Raw genomic sequence first — 14,796 nt, forward strand, 5'->3', positions numbered from 1 at the left:
TGTAACATTTTAGGTAAGACTTTAGAGCGATACAAAGGTAGTTTGGCATGCATTCGGCTAGTTCAATGCTCAAAATGTATCTGCCCCTGCAAAGTCAACCAAGAGCAGGTATGCTCCTAGCAGCTGCTCACACAATTTGATCATCTTTTTTTGTCCTTTTTGTACCTTTTGAGCATGTTTTCTCAGTTGCATCAGTGACAACAAAAGGAGGGAGTCCAAATTCAGCCTGCATTGAAAACGAGCGTCTCACTACCTGCAACTGCATAAAGATAGTGATCACCTCGCTGTAAAACTTGTGCATTTGGAAACCAGGACAGCCACAGACACAGAGGGTCTTTGTGAGACGGGTGGATGGTATCTGGTAATTTCATAGCCCTTCGAGTACTCATTGTGATCCACAATGCACCTTAGCAAAAAGAAATGTCTTTTCTCAGGTGAGACAAATGTGAGTCCTGTGTGTTTTCAGTGGATGTTACCCAGCTGGAAACGTCTGTGCATGTTTTAGGTACCATTTCATTGATTTTTTATGTTTTAAAGGGCATTTCTGAGTACCCAGCCAGGCTGTTTGTTAATGCCCTTTTTTAATCACAGAAATGTTTGCATCACTGAGGCTCCGGGATGTCATCAGTGCCACATCTTCAGAAAAACAGAAATGTTTTGTAATGCTGCGGCCACTTGACTCATGCTCTTCTTGTTCCTTTTTCCTATGAGAACTCCAACAACAACAACAACACAGCAGATAAAACTTTGAGAGTGGTGGAGCACGTTGCTGGCTTGTGATAGAGCTTACATTAAAAACTGGTGCCAGTGCAGCTCGTCTGCTGCCGAAGTCAGCAGCTGATGGGACTGCCCTGAAGTGCAGAGAGGGACCTGTGCCCATCAAGTTCTGCTGGTCCTTTCATGTCTTATTCCTGCTCCTGACAGGTGTTGGGAAAGGACAGATACAATTTTCCCACAGAACACAGTGAAAGAAGGGGAAATCGCCCTGCAATGCAATTTGCTGCAGCGTTAAAAGACACGTGAAGAGTCCCCAGGTGAAAGGACGGTGGGCAAAAGCCAGAGGCAGCTCCCGAGGACAGCTCCCAAAGCCAGCCTGAGTGCTGACTGTGCCAGTGCTTCTGTGGGCTGCAGAAGGATCGAGCTGCTGAGTCAGGGCTGAAACACGCAGCACGCACGTACAGGCACCCGCACGGATCTGCGAGCGCATGCCCCCTCGCACGTGTTTCAGAGCAAGCTTTGCCCGTGTGAGTTGCCGCAAATAAAGCTCTCTCTCCAGTAAGCTCTCTCAACTCTGGGCTATGTAAAAAGGCAAGTTATGTTTTATTTCAGACACAGAGATGCTCAAGGAAAAGATTTACACCTTTCCATGACCGATGCCACCAGTACAAACTAGAACAATGCGTAAAACAGTGAGATATTGGTCCAAAGTGGGTACCATAAAATAGCCCAGCTGACATTAGAGGGATAATAAAAGTATAAAACCAAGTACCTGCCATCTTTATGACCTCTCTGATTAACCAGGCTTGTAAATTTCTGCCTTTTTATTGCCTTGTTCCTTATTTCCAACTTACATGTAACATGGACCATAAAATCACCGCTAAAATATTTTCAATAGGAACAGAAAAAAAATATGAAATTCTACTTGAAAATATCCAGATGTTTTCTTCCGTTTCAACTAAATGAAAAAACTCACCTGAAATGAAAAAGAAAAGGCCACAAGTAGTGGATGTGATTGAGGAAGACACTTAAATATCCTGCGGTCACTCATACAGAATAATCAGCTGAGGAGATAACACCACATAAACTGTAGCAAGCTTAACTCTTTGGTTTCGTTTTGAGAAATGCAATGCCATTCATTAAATCAACATTTCTCCTGTAGTTCCTACTGGATGGTCACTGAATAAATGCAGACAATTGCTTAAGTGGCCAAATACTTAAAAATTAAGAATTTAGACCTCAGAAAGCCTGCTCTTATCCCAGGCGGCCAAGCAGCGAGGGATGCCTGGGCTCCTCCAGCATGGGGAAGGCTTGGGCCAAGAGGATGGGCCCGTCCCTGTCCCTGTCCCTGTCCCTGTCCCTGTCCCCGTCCCTGTCCCTGTCCCTGTCCCTGTCCCTATCCCTGTCCCTGTTCCCAGCCGGAGGGAAGTGCTGCTCCACCTGGGTAGTGTTTGAAAACGATGGGAAGCGCCCCGGCAGACACTAATCCATTAGCACCTCAGACAAGCAACCCAGGCCTGCATAGTGCAATGCCAGGCATTGATTTTCAGGCACTTCTGTGAATTCCAACAGTGCAGCTATTGTGAGCTATTGTGGCAGAAATGTACAGGCTATCAATCTCTTGCATTTGGATCCTTTGAGGCCAGTGGCGGGTTGAAACTGAAAGAGAGTGCACCAGTTTAAAAAAGAGGCTGGGTCGGTTTCCTGATATTTTCCATATGAATAATGGTTTTGCTTATTTGCAGAGCAGCACAGCGGATTGTTAGTCAAAGGCTTGCCCCATTCTTTGAAAACAGTTGTGTGAATGACATATTGCAGTGCTCAGGGTCTGAGCTGCAATTAGAGACAGAATGGTTTAAATACAAATTTTCTGCAGGGTGGCCATATACCTTAAACTTGTACTGTGAGTGCACGTGGTGTAAACATTCCAAGATTAATGTAAGAAACAGGCGGTTCACTGGGGCATGGCACTTGTGATGGCAGGAGAGGTCCCACCCTGCTCCCCACGAGAGGACTGGGAAGATGTCCACCCAGAAAGGGACCCGTGGTCGAGCTGTCACCCATGTCTGGGCACCGTGAGCTAGGGAAACAAGCTGGTTCGGATGCCTCACCACGGGACGGGGAGATTGCTCAGATGCCTCTTTAAGGGGAGCTGGCTGTAGTCTGCTGGCTGGGGAATATGGTCTTTCTGTAAGAAAATGAGTGTTACAGGCACAGGAGGGAAGCAGAGCTCACGGTACAGAGAGAGGTGCTACAGGAGGAACAGTGAAAGTGTAACGCTGAAAAGAATGCCTGTGCAATTCGGAAAAGCACTTTGGAAAATGGAAATTCTGCGTGACTGCTCCTGGGAGCAAGAGAAGAAATATTGCCAGGGCATCCAGCACGGGGATCATAGGCCTGTCTGGTCACAGGCACTTAATTTGCCAGCTCAGCTAATAAATGTGCATTCAGCAACTTAAAGAGGGGAAAAAGCAGTAAGGCAGTGAATTATCTTTACATGACACTTGAGTACTGTGTGTCTTACGTGGAGGTGCCTATTAATTAGCTGTCACTTTCAAGCCAATGTTTGCTTAAGATTTGTCTTCAACAAAAATACAGCACTCTGTACAAACAGAAACATTTATTTTAAAGAGACAATGAAAAGTGAAGTTGATGAAGGAGAAGATTGAAAAGCACAAATCTGCCTTGGGTGTAGTCACTGGTGCACTTAGTAAAATGAAGAGTAGAGAAACAAGGTTCTTGAGAAAAAGCAAAGTACATTTTTAAACCCTTCTTATTTTTTATTTCTAGGGTGCTTCAGCTGACTGTTAGAATGTATTTTCTCAGCTGTGAACGATGCATAAGAAAAGAATAAAATCCGAAAATCCCATTTGTGCAATAGTAGTCTACCATAAAAAAACACAACACATACAAACTGTAATGCGAGCCGTAAGATTTTCCAGCCACACCTCAAATCTGAAGATGAACTTTGATGTCCTAAAATAATGCAGCGTAAATGTTCCTTGATATTTTTTTTAGGCTGGGGCAGCTCTCATTTGATCCTCCCGTCTAAGTCCCTTTCTGTATCCGTGAATTAAAATATTCTCTAGTTTTTCCTTTGCATATTTTCACTGTAATTACTGAACTTCACTTCACAAATTACTAATGCAGAGTCCAGACTATAAAGAAACATTAAAGACTAGCTTTTTTACAGGTGCTTAGATACATAAAGATGCAAATAAGCACTGACACTTTTAAGAGTATGGGTATCTGATCTGGGACAAGTTTGGTTCCTAGAGACTTTGAAAAAGTGTGCTTTCTTAGTTGGTCATTTAAATGCCTTTAAAGCATTTAGCTCCGTAAGCCCAGATCTATCCCAGTGTTATGAGCAGTCTTTTAAAATGTTCTACACAGAGATTGCATTTCTACTGTATATACAAACCTGAGGCTAAATGGAGGCTCTTGGGCTATCTGTCAGTCTGCATTTCAAGTGAGTGGGTTTTTAACTTTAGGCCCCCCCCCCTCAGAAAAGTGTCAGGATTTCTAAAGGTACTTTTGGCCAGAAACTGAGACCAAAGCACTGGAAACACAGATATTATTTTAAAGTGGACCTCAGCATATTTTTGAAACATGATTTTTAAAATATACATAATTAAGCTATCATTCATAGTACCATATAGTGAAGATCGGTTTGATCATCACAGATGCTATATGATACATCCCCTTGCCAGTACAGTAGCGTTAAGCACACAGACCACTAACTCTACAAGCTTTCTGGTCTTTGCAATACCAAGGACGCTATTTCAGCGATTTGTGAACCTTTGTGTGCTATCTGAAATCATTCAGGTTCCACTCTTAAACCTGTAAAGTCCTGTTCTTGGGCCCTCATTTTTAATAGGCAATGCAAACAGTAGCTTGCCTACGATCTCTCTGAAAACAGAGTCCTGTTCCTGCGCATGGTATATTTAAACGCTGACCAGGTTTTCATGTGGGTGATAGTATTTTTTGTGCTGCTCATCCAAAATACTATCAGTCACAATCCAGGGAGGGATGTGCAGTTAAGGCAGAAAGTATCACTTCTCAGCACCCTGTGTTTAAACCTGTCTTGTGGGTCAATATAATTGACTGCAGCACTGCAAGACTACCTGAAAAAAAAAAAAACAAATTCTGCCTTTTGTCTTCTCTGTTACTTTATTTTTGTTTCTTTCTCTCTGAAAAACACCTTTCTTCATTTTCTGCGAGAAACACTGCCTGTTCATTACATTCTTAAAGTAAGCATATGTAGTCTATTCATTTCATTTTGTCTGATGATACAGAACAGTTTCATATGCAAGTTGTTATATAGCTGCCGCTGAGTAAAACCTTACAATTTGATGATGATGTGCAAGTGCTAAGCTTCCCAAATGTCCTTTTTGGAGACTGTAATAAAATGTACAAAAAGCACTGAGTTTACCAAAATACAAGTAGCTCCTTATGTCCACTTCCTCCTGCTTGAGGTCGGTATGGGGAGAAATCCCTTCCGAAGCGCTGGGTTAGCTGTGATGTGTACGTGCACCCTTCCCTCCTGTTGTTCCTCTCTTGGATGTGTGTCCCTGTCCATGCTGTAATCACACCTCCCTGGCAAAGCATAGGGGCACCAAGTGTGGTGTGAAGGGGGTATTTCCTGGGTCTCATTTTCACAGGGTCACAGAATGGTTTGGGTTGGAAGGGACCTTAAAGACCACCCAGTTCCAACCCCCTGACATGGGCAGGGACACCCCCCAGCAGACCAGGTTGCTCAAATCCATTGCCTATGTGCATTTCTCTGAAGATTGATGTGCTGTCAGAACTGCAATTGTTATACTTACGTGCACCCTGCGTATGAGGGAAGCAGTGTTATAATTCTGCAGGAAGGGGCATTCATCCAGACACAGGCAGAGGCATCAAGAGGTCAACGCTAATGCCTGTTAATGGAAACCATGGTGGAAAGAATTATAGATATGATCATATAGGAAATAAAAGCTTCCTGGAAGCGAACGTGTAATTCCTCTGTTAATCTATTTTCAGGGTGCTTAATTGTGCAGCTTCACTTCTCCTACCATGTCTACATAAGTCAATCCCCACGTAGCCTGTGTCTCAGAGAAGCTGAGGGCCTGCAAACCCGGTGAAGGTCAGGACAGGAAGATCTCCGCTTGGCATCAGTCCTTATAACTTTATATCCACGTAGTGAGAGGCGCGCGGAGTTCATTTGAGGTACACAGCTCAAATTTGGAGAATGTAAATATCTGGCAATCCAAAAAGGTGTATTTAAAGAGGTGTATTAATAGCCTGTAAATTGTTTGGGTGGATGGCACAGAGCTATCTCAGGTTTCCGAGCTGGGGCACTGCTCGGATCGGGCGGGCAGCCGAGGCGGAATTTTTCACCTCAGAGGAGCTGGAATGACAGACGCAGGACAGAAAGCTCAGGATGAATGCTTAAAAGCAAACCGGTACATGCACTTCTGCTTTTTGAAGATACAATCTCAGAAATATGTGCCTTGCCTGAGGAGTCGGCATCTGAGCGAGAGGCTGGCTCAGCCCAGCTGGGAGGCAGCGCAGGGGCTGCACCTCCCTCTGGCTGGGGCGTGCAGGCTGCTTTCCACACCGTGTGCCATCGCCTCCGACGCTTGCGGGCTAATACACAGGCAGACACGAGCAGAGCTCCCCACAGAGAAGGCAGATCGAAATGATCGTGCCGCCTCCTGCGATGACTGCACCACTGCAAGCCACTGAGATGAGGTGAGAGGATGAAGAGGTCCTAAGGAAGTTTTAAACTCATAAAGCTCCCTAATCCCTATTCTGAATAATCCCTTAGGAAGCTTACATTCATTTAAATTTCATATAATCTCATTGCCCAAGATGATATCTGTCACCCCAGTATTAGTACTGGAGAGATCAATGCTGGGAATGCATTTAATTAGGAAAGCAGGTTTGGAGCTGCGCGTATGAGTCACGGCTGGGTACAGATCACAGTGTAGGAACTGCTGGGTGACGACCATATCCTGTCACTTCCCTGAAGCGCCTTGGTTGTGATTTAACCATGTGCATTTAAGACACTACTGCAAGCTGGTGTCCGACCACCCGAGCAGTCAGCTTGCCCAGCAGCGCTGGAAGCAGGGCTGCCAAGTCGCTGTAGGCCTCGGGGTTTTGGCCCCTTGTAGTAATGCTCCTCACTCCACCAGGGCTGAGTAATGGCCAGGTGAGGGCACGGCATGGAAAACACAACCCTCCTCATCCGTTTGTGTCAGCTCTGCCTTCTGTAGATCTGCTGTGTCGGGTCTCCGCTGCCCGCTTCTACTTGCCACGAAGCTGTGAAGCACCACGCAGCCAAACTGGCAAGGGATTAACACATCGCAATTTTCTTTCATTTGTTGAGAGGATTTCCTTCACTTTTTGAAAAATCAGGTTGGTAGTGGGCTGTGTATGAAAACCACTTCTGGTGGGGCAGGGGACAGGCCTTTGTAGTCATGCAGGGGCTGGAGCTGAGTGCCTTTGGCTTTCTCAGTCTGCCCGTACTTGTCTCTCCCATCCCACCATTGTGTGGCTTGCTAAGGGCACACCATATCTGCTCCTGCTTGTCCAGATATACCTGCCTTATGTGCACTGGTCTGGTCACTGCCAGCTCCCATGGGGGGCTCGTGGTCTGTCTCTGCTGGAGTTTGAACCCACCTGCATGCCCAGCATTGCCCAGCTCTTCTGTCATTTCTGCCTGCGCCATGCGATCAGCCTACACATAATGCTCTGCCCCTTTTTCTGAGAGCTGCAAAATTGATACCCATCAAGCCAGCTTTTCAGAAATAGTCCAGTTGTTGGGAACAGCACTTGGTAAGTATCTCCTTACCTAGTATATCCCAGATCTGTACTACAAAGAGCCTCTCAGTAACTGCTGAAGTGCCACGCCAATTTTCAAGCCCATCTGACTTCCAGGCTACACAGAAATCTTACTCTTACACAGAAATCCTGCTTCAGCCTTGCTTTGAGTCTAGGCAAATTTCTATTTGCTTACTGAACATAGATGAGCCCTGGGCAGTGCTGTGACATACGGTTTACATAGATCTTGTCTCATTAACTCTGGGAAAAAAACCTTGTGTCAATTAATTCTGAGGTGGACCTGAGGCATGGGTGGCCATTTCTTGCCATCCTAAATGCAGACTTCCCATGGTTTTATCTGTTTTATCTTTTTTTGTGGCTTATTTGTGTATGGATGTGGACTTTCAGAGGACTCTGAATATTAAATTGAATAAAAGTTCTGCTCTGCTGGAGTTATAAGTTGTCTTTGATTTCCTGCAGGGGAATCTCAATGGACCAAGACGTCTCCTTTTGGCTCCTTCTTTTTATGATCTACCTGTTTTCCTTCTAGATTTGCAGGCCATGTGGGCTGACTACAAAGCCAAACAGGGCACAAGTATCTGGAAACTCACAAACAAGTATTGGAATAGAAAACATGGAAGAGTAAAGAAAAACAAAAGATATAAATTCAGTTAAAAACCTTGACAGAAACTAGCCAATGTCTAAGCTGTCTTTCAACCTGATTTTTTTTTTCCTAGAATCGTAACATGGCAAACTATGTAAACAAATAGTCACAAACTCATTCTTTGTGCAGGTTTTTTTCATGGGTTTAATTTTTTACAAGTGCAAAAAATGAATCATATTCACGCTGATGATTTGGAGTACAAGAAATAAAAATAGGCTTAAACAAAGGGAAGACTTGGAATTGTGTTAGGAATACACTAGGCATTTGTGTTCTCCCACACACATAGTTCTCCCACACTAAGAATGTGAGAAAAAAAGGAAAAAAAAAAAAAGGTAAATTTTGGGAAAATAACATATTTTTGATTAATGCATAACCTTTGATCTAAGTATCATGAAGACACACCAAGTAAAATAGAAAGTCAATGACTGATTGTCTCCAGAAAGAATTAAATATTGTTTTTAGAGAAAAGAAATGGACAGCAAATCACTGAAAAGAGGAAAAGAGGGTTTTAAATATAGTGTTAACCATAGATGAGGCCAATAAAAGAGAAGGGGAGAAAGGTCCAAAGAACTGAGGTTAGAAAGGTGATATTTAGAAATGGAAATATAAAAGTGAATGATGGCAAGAGTGTTATACAAGTGTATAAGGGTTAGAGATGAAAGAGAAAAGGGAAGGGTTTAGATGAAGATTATTAAATGTCAAGTTGAGAACCTGAAAAGTATAGATCAGAAGGGAACACTAATAGAAGGAAAAAAATGGAGACACGTGAAAAGGGAGAAAGATCACATTTTATTATCAATTCTCTCAGATGTCCTGGGAGACTTCTGGGAATATCACAGCCTCTATTACTTGGTCTGTAAAATGAAGGTAAATTTATCTAATTCACAGAATTTTTGACTGGATTAGCTTAGACCTATTTTAAACCATTTAACAAAGTTAGAAAGGAAATTATAGATGGGCAAAAATGCAGTGAATGAGGAGGTAAAAATAAATATGGACATACTGGATGTTGTGGTCTAATGAAGCAAGATTTGGGAAGACCACTAAGTACAGCAATGCAGAACTTAGGGCCTGAGATCATGAGCGCATGTACCGAGAGGGTGATACCACCTGATACTTGAGCTGTTTCAGAAATATCACCTGCAAGAGACGATGTCAGAAATGTGCACTGAGGTGATGTTTCCCCTTAGCGTCCTTCAGGCACAAGGCTGAGGCAGCTGAGTGGGAGGTGGGATGGTGTGAAAGCCTAGGAAGAGGTGGCTTTCAGCTGAAATATTGTAAAATACAGCAAGGCATTTTAAAAGTTACTGGAAATGTGGCATCTTCTCACTGAACCAGTCTGAGTGGTATTCTTTCACTTGGCTGACCACAGCAATTTGTAATTTGCGCTCCTCCATTACGCTCCAGGAGCAGAGGTGGCACCGTTATGAAAAAGCTAGCAAGGCACTTCTTGTTTCACCACCCTGCCTGCACCCAAAAGCTGTGTGGCTTTAGCTCGACCAAGACAGTTCAACAGCTGCAGTTGTAAGAGAGAGAAAACATCTCCAGAGGAGGAACTGGAGTAGCAAGAAAGGCAATGAGCTGCATGAGAATTATAATCTTGTACAAAAGCAACGTGACTTTACCCCAGTGGAAGTGTATCCGTACGAGGGAACCACATCTCTGCACAGCACTGCTGCAGCTGTACAAAAGCAGTGTACAAAAACCACGCCGTCAGACACTGAGCTGTGTCTGTGACTCTTCTCGTCTGTTGCGATGATATTTTCTATTGTTAATGGAGGTATCAATAAAAAGTAGGCTGTCACTCCTCACATGGCAAGCATTTCAATTAGAGGAGATTTGTTTGCTTATGAATTGACTGATTTGGGTTCTGATTTTCAAGAAAGGGAATTGCAATATAGGCATATTAAGGCATCTAGATGCAAATACTGACTTCCTTGTTTAAATATAAAAACTCTTATCTGGCAGTAGCACCAAGCTGTTCCCCATGAGAACTTTGCAAAGTCCTTCTTTAATGATTGCTTCCTAAAAATTGTAAGCAACAAGCTTTTATTGATATTAAAAAAAGAAAACAATATGAAATGCTGTTATTGTATGCCACAGTTGCCCAACCAAAACACGTTTTATTTAATTGTTGAGTAGGCTGATATTTATTCTACCATTTCAATGAACACAACCACTAAGAAATCTTGCAGGTATTTTACTAATATTTTAATGTTGCAATTTAGTTTACATCTGCAAAAGTGTTTTAGTTAAATTTGACTAACTTGGTACCTACTGTTCATTAAAACATTGGCTGGCTCCCTGAGCCAACATACTTCCCAGGTTGTTAGAGAGAACAAAGGAAAATCATCTGAAATTAATACCTGCATATATGATTGGTATTTTCCACTGTAAGCATACTAGCTAACAAAGCCACATGGCAATTTTAAAATCTGAAATAACTAACAACTCTGCATGATTGAGAAATTATCCTCAAAATTTGCATAATAAATAATGAAAAAACACCTATTTATGTATTCTTTCAGATCGCTTATCTAGCAAAATCACTGATCTTGGTTATACATGTGGATTACTCTCTTACAAATCACTTACTTCCCCCCTCTTCAGTTTTTGCCTGTTTTGTTAATTTCCTTTTACCACGAGGGGTGACTAATGTTCTTTTGAGAAACAACTTTGAAAGGAGGTTTTTAGTTTTATAGATCTGTAAAGTGTCCAGAACCACACACAACAGCAATATACACATATGAAAATCAGAAATAGTGAAATATTTTTTAACAATTTCGAAAACATACCTAATTCTGCACATTACAAGAATGACCTTGAGGAAGCTTTTGATTTTATCAAACATCCTTTTTGCTTTTTTCTCCCCTTCCCTCCCCCTTTCTATTTTGGCCCTGTTTGGAAGTTGCTAATATTCTTAAGACTTCATATTTTCAGTTCATACTGCAAGAAGCAGCTTTGGGTTACTGCAAGCAACCTCACCGACTTGGTGTCTAAGCACATCTTTATTATCTAACTAAGCAAAAAGTAGAAAAGCACATAGGAAAAAGCCCATAGATGTCCAAAATAACTTCTGAGTTCTTAAAGAAAATGGCTACCTTAGTAACTTGCCTTTTGTAAAAAAAAGGTTCTTATTTTTAAACGTGGTGCAGTCTAAAGCAATGTTCTTCCTCCCCTTCTAATAAATACCACCACAGCCATATAAAGCTGTGAAGGTTTACCTAGACAATGTAAAAAACCCTCTAGCTCAGACTGTGTGCACAGGCTAAAATTACAAAGATTTGCATAGCTTACCACTTCCCTTTTTCACTGTGAACATTTAGGATGCAAGGAGTCTGCGTTTCCTCTGTGAACAAATACCTGAAATACCAACAAGCTTCAAACTGGCTTTGCGTTCTCTGTTCAACAATAAATGTGATCACAACCCAAGTGAAAAGGAATATTTGGTCTCCTAAATAATTTTCAAAGCTGCAGTGTTAGAATAAAAAGTGGCTGACCTAAAGAAATAATTTTAGTGTCTGCATTTTAGCTTGCCTTCTCAGAGTGAAAAAGGAGTCTAGAAAAAAATCATATGCTCTCTTGAAGATTTGAGATATTCATGGGTTACCATTTTTTAAAGCAAGCTCTACAATTTACCTTCAAAGTTCAGGCCAAATTATTTTCTCCCTATTGTTTTCATGAGTGTACAGCACTCAGTGATTAACTTCCTTCGTCGTCAGCTAATGACGGTATTTCATGTCTCCTGATCCTCACCTTGCAAGACTGCAGTTCTTGTAGATCGAATCTGTGTCTAACCAAGATTTGCTGCTTACTTCCACCAGTCTTTCTCATTCAGGTCAACACCTCACGCTCTGAATTCTCTTAGAAGGAAACAGAGAGCCTCCTAATCTGCATCCAGGGCCAATGAGGTCTGCATAGACTTGAATCTTAAAGAATATACAGATTTACCATATGGCTAGTAGAAACTTCTCCCTAAACTTGCCTTTAGCAAGAGAAACTGTTGCATAGAAAACTGCAAAATCTAAATCATAAGATTACGGTAGAAAAATTATCCATAGGGGTCAATGGGATTTACATGAACTTAAAATAAGCTTAGCCAAAATAGAAAGTGCTTTTCATAAGCTTGTTCTAATGTATTTAAGCAAGCAACATTTATTGATTTATTTGACACAGCTTATGAATTTAAAAGATTTTGCATCTGTATTTTAAAATAAAGAGTTACAAGAGAATGCAGGGGGATGCCTCTTTCGCAGAATCTATACATCTCTGTGTAGGACTTTATTTATTGGAAATTTTGAAAGAATTTTCTTATTTCATCAGCATGTCCTTTGGATGAAATTCACATCAGATTTTTCATAACAAGAAAACACTTTTTTTTTTGTAGGTGTTCTAGTAAAACATTCATAGAGTTTAGCAATAGGAATTTTCTCACCTCCCCACAAAAAGAGCCCCCCCAAAAACAAACAAACAAAAACATATTTTCACTGTCACATTTGGATACAGTGTTTTCCAAAATGGTTTTACAAATTGATACCATCCTCCACCAGAAAAGTAAGCAAAGCTTTGCCGAAATATTTATTGAAAATTGAAGATTGAAATAAACAAGCAATTGTTTCTCATGGTTTAATTATAAGCACCATAATAAATTATACAGGTTTCCTAAAGGACACCATGTCTCATGTAAATTGAGATTTTCGACTATGGTATGATTACATTGCTTGAAATGCATACTTGAACAGGTGTAAATGTACTGTGATTTACTGAACTTCAAAATGCATTAATGCCAACAGAAGCCTTGTTAATGGTACCTGTAATAGGAAACTGCATTGGTGCATTGAAGGCCACAGCAAAGCCTCTATGCTATATAGGACTGCACAACTATGAAGACAAGCTGGGGCACTTTGTTTTATTACCAAATATAGTAAATACAGCAACAGTTTAATACGTTTTTGAGTGCAGATACTGCATAAGCTGATTGTGTCCCCTTTATTAACTGTAGAAACACACAGAATTGTACAGAAGGGCCTAGACCAAATCCAAATATCAAAAAGGCTGGGAGGGAGAAGAATGACCTTCCTTTTTGATCCCTTCAAAGAACAAGTAAAGGTTTATTTGTCTTTTGACTCTTTGATAAATGCTTATGCCACTCGTGCTTATCTACACGTGAGCAGCTTTAAGAAAATGAAAGCTGCTTTCTGCTGTTCATCACGTAAGAATAAACTGTGGTTAGAACTTGAACAAGGACAAGAACATTTTATTTTAAAAAAAAAAAAGAAAAAACCTTAGGTCTCAGAACTCAAGCTTTTATTTTCTGTGTTAATCAATGTTTTAAAAATGTATGAAAAATCAAGCTCATAAATATTTACTGTTACACTATAAGTAGTACCCAAGTGAAATTACTGAGGTGAGGAAGTGCTAATCTCTTCCTGAATAAGGTATTCCAGGTGGGCACCAGGTCACTCAGTGCATTAAGGAACTCAGAGAATTGGTTCTGCCTCCATTGTACCTACTACAGTTGCCATATTAAATGTTCAAGTTATTTCTTCTCTCCGCCCCAAAGTTCATGGTTTTTCCTCCTAGTGCTGGGGAACACTTCAGCTTGCTGCCCTTTTTCATCATTTCAAATGCCTTTTATTATATACATCTATGCACCTGAGCAAGACACAGGAGAAAAGATTGCTGCAACACTTGCTATTGAGCTGCCACACTTTTGTTTACTTTTGTAACTCCCTTTTTCAATTACACATCTTCACACTTTGTTAAAAATATTTATTTACATGCTGTAGACTGAATATAATTCTCCAGGTCAGCTAGGGAATTGAGAAAAGAATCATTTGTATATTGACTTCTAGGAAATCTCTGAAGGGTATCTGAAGCACTGAAAGAGTCGCTTTTTGACGGCAGAGGCTGTTCAGCTCCCTGAAGTTGACCACCTTCATCCTCATCTTCGTCATCAGCAAATGCCCCAGCTTCATCTGATGTGCTTCCTTTGGCACACACCTTTTTGTTATTTGTGGGCATTTCACAAGTTACCAAGCCGTCACATAGAGCTGCATATTCCCCCGAGGGAAAACCTGGAAACCCTCCTCCTGCAGCTCATGCAAAATCCCTTTCAGCCTCTGTGCCCTCACCATTTCGCTTGGTTTCTAGTTTTAATGCTGCTTCGTTTTAACTTTTCACAGCAGTGTCTGGTGTCGCTTTCCTCTAATACAGGTGCAGCACCTCGACTGCAGCTAGAAGTCAGTGTAACCCCTTTATTATTTATGCAGCCTATGCGTGTCTTGGTGGGACAGAGAGTGCCTGTGTTTAACCTTCAGGCTTCTGATGACCCTTTACACGTGAGGCAGAGGCCGGAGGAGCGAACACTAGCTGGACGGAGCTCAGATTTTTTACTTCTGAGGGGGCTGAGAGGGAAACAACACCCGCAGCCCCTCAGGCCTTGCAGCCCTGCCCCAAGCCCGGGCCGCGCCGTTGCTATGGCGACGCCCTGGCGGCGCAGCGACCATAGAGAGGCGCGCCCTCCGCTGCCTAGAGAGGCGCCTGTCCCCCGCCGGGTCGCCGCGCGCCGCCCTTCCGGCCAGGCGCTTCCGGCTGCCGGTGGTGGC

This window comes from Anser cygnoides, chromosome 4 (genome assembly GCF_040182565.1).
Source record: "Anser cygnoides isolate HZ-2024a breed goose chromosome 4, Taihu_goose_T2T_genome, whole genome shotgun sequence".
Lineage (NCBI taxonomy): Eukaryota > Metazoa > Chordata > Aves > Anseriformes > Anatidae > Anser > Anser cygnoides.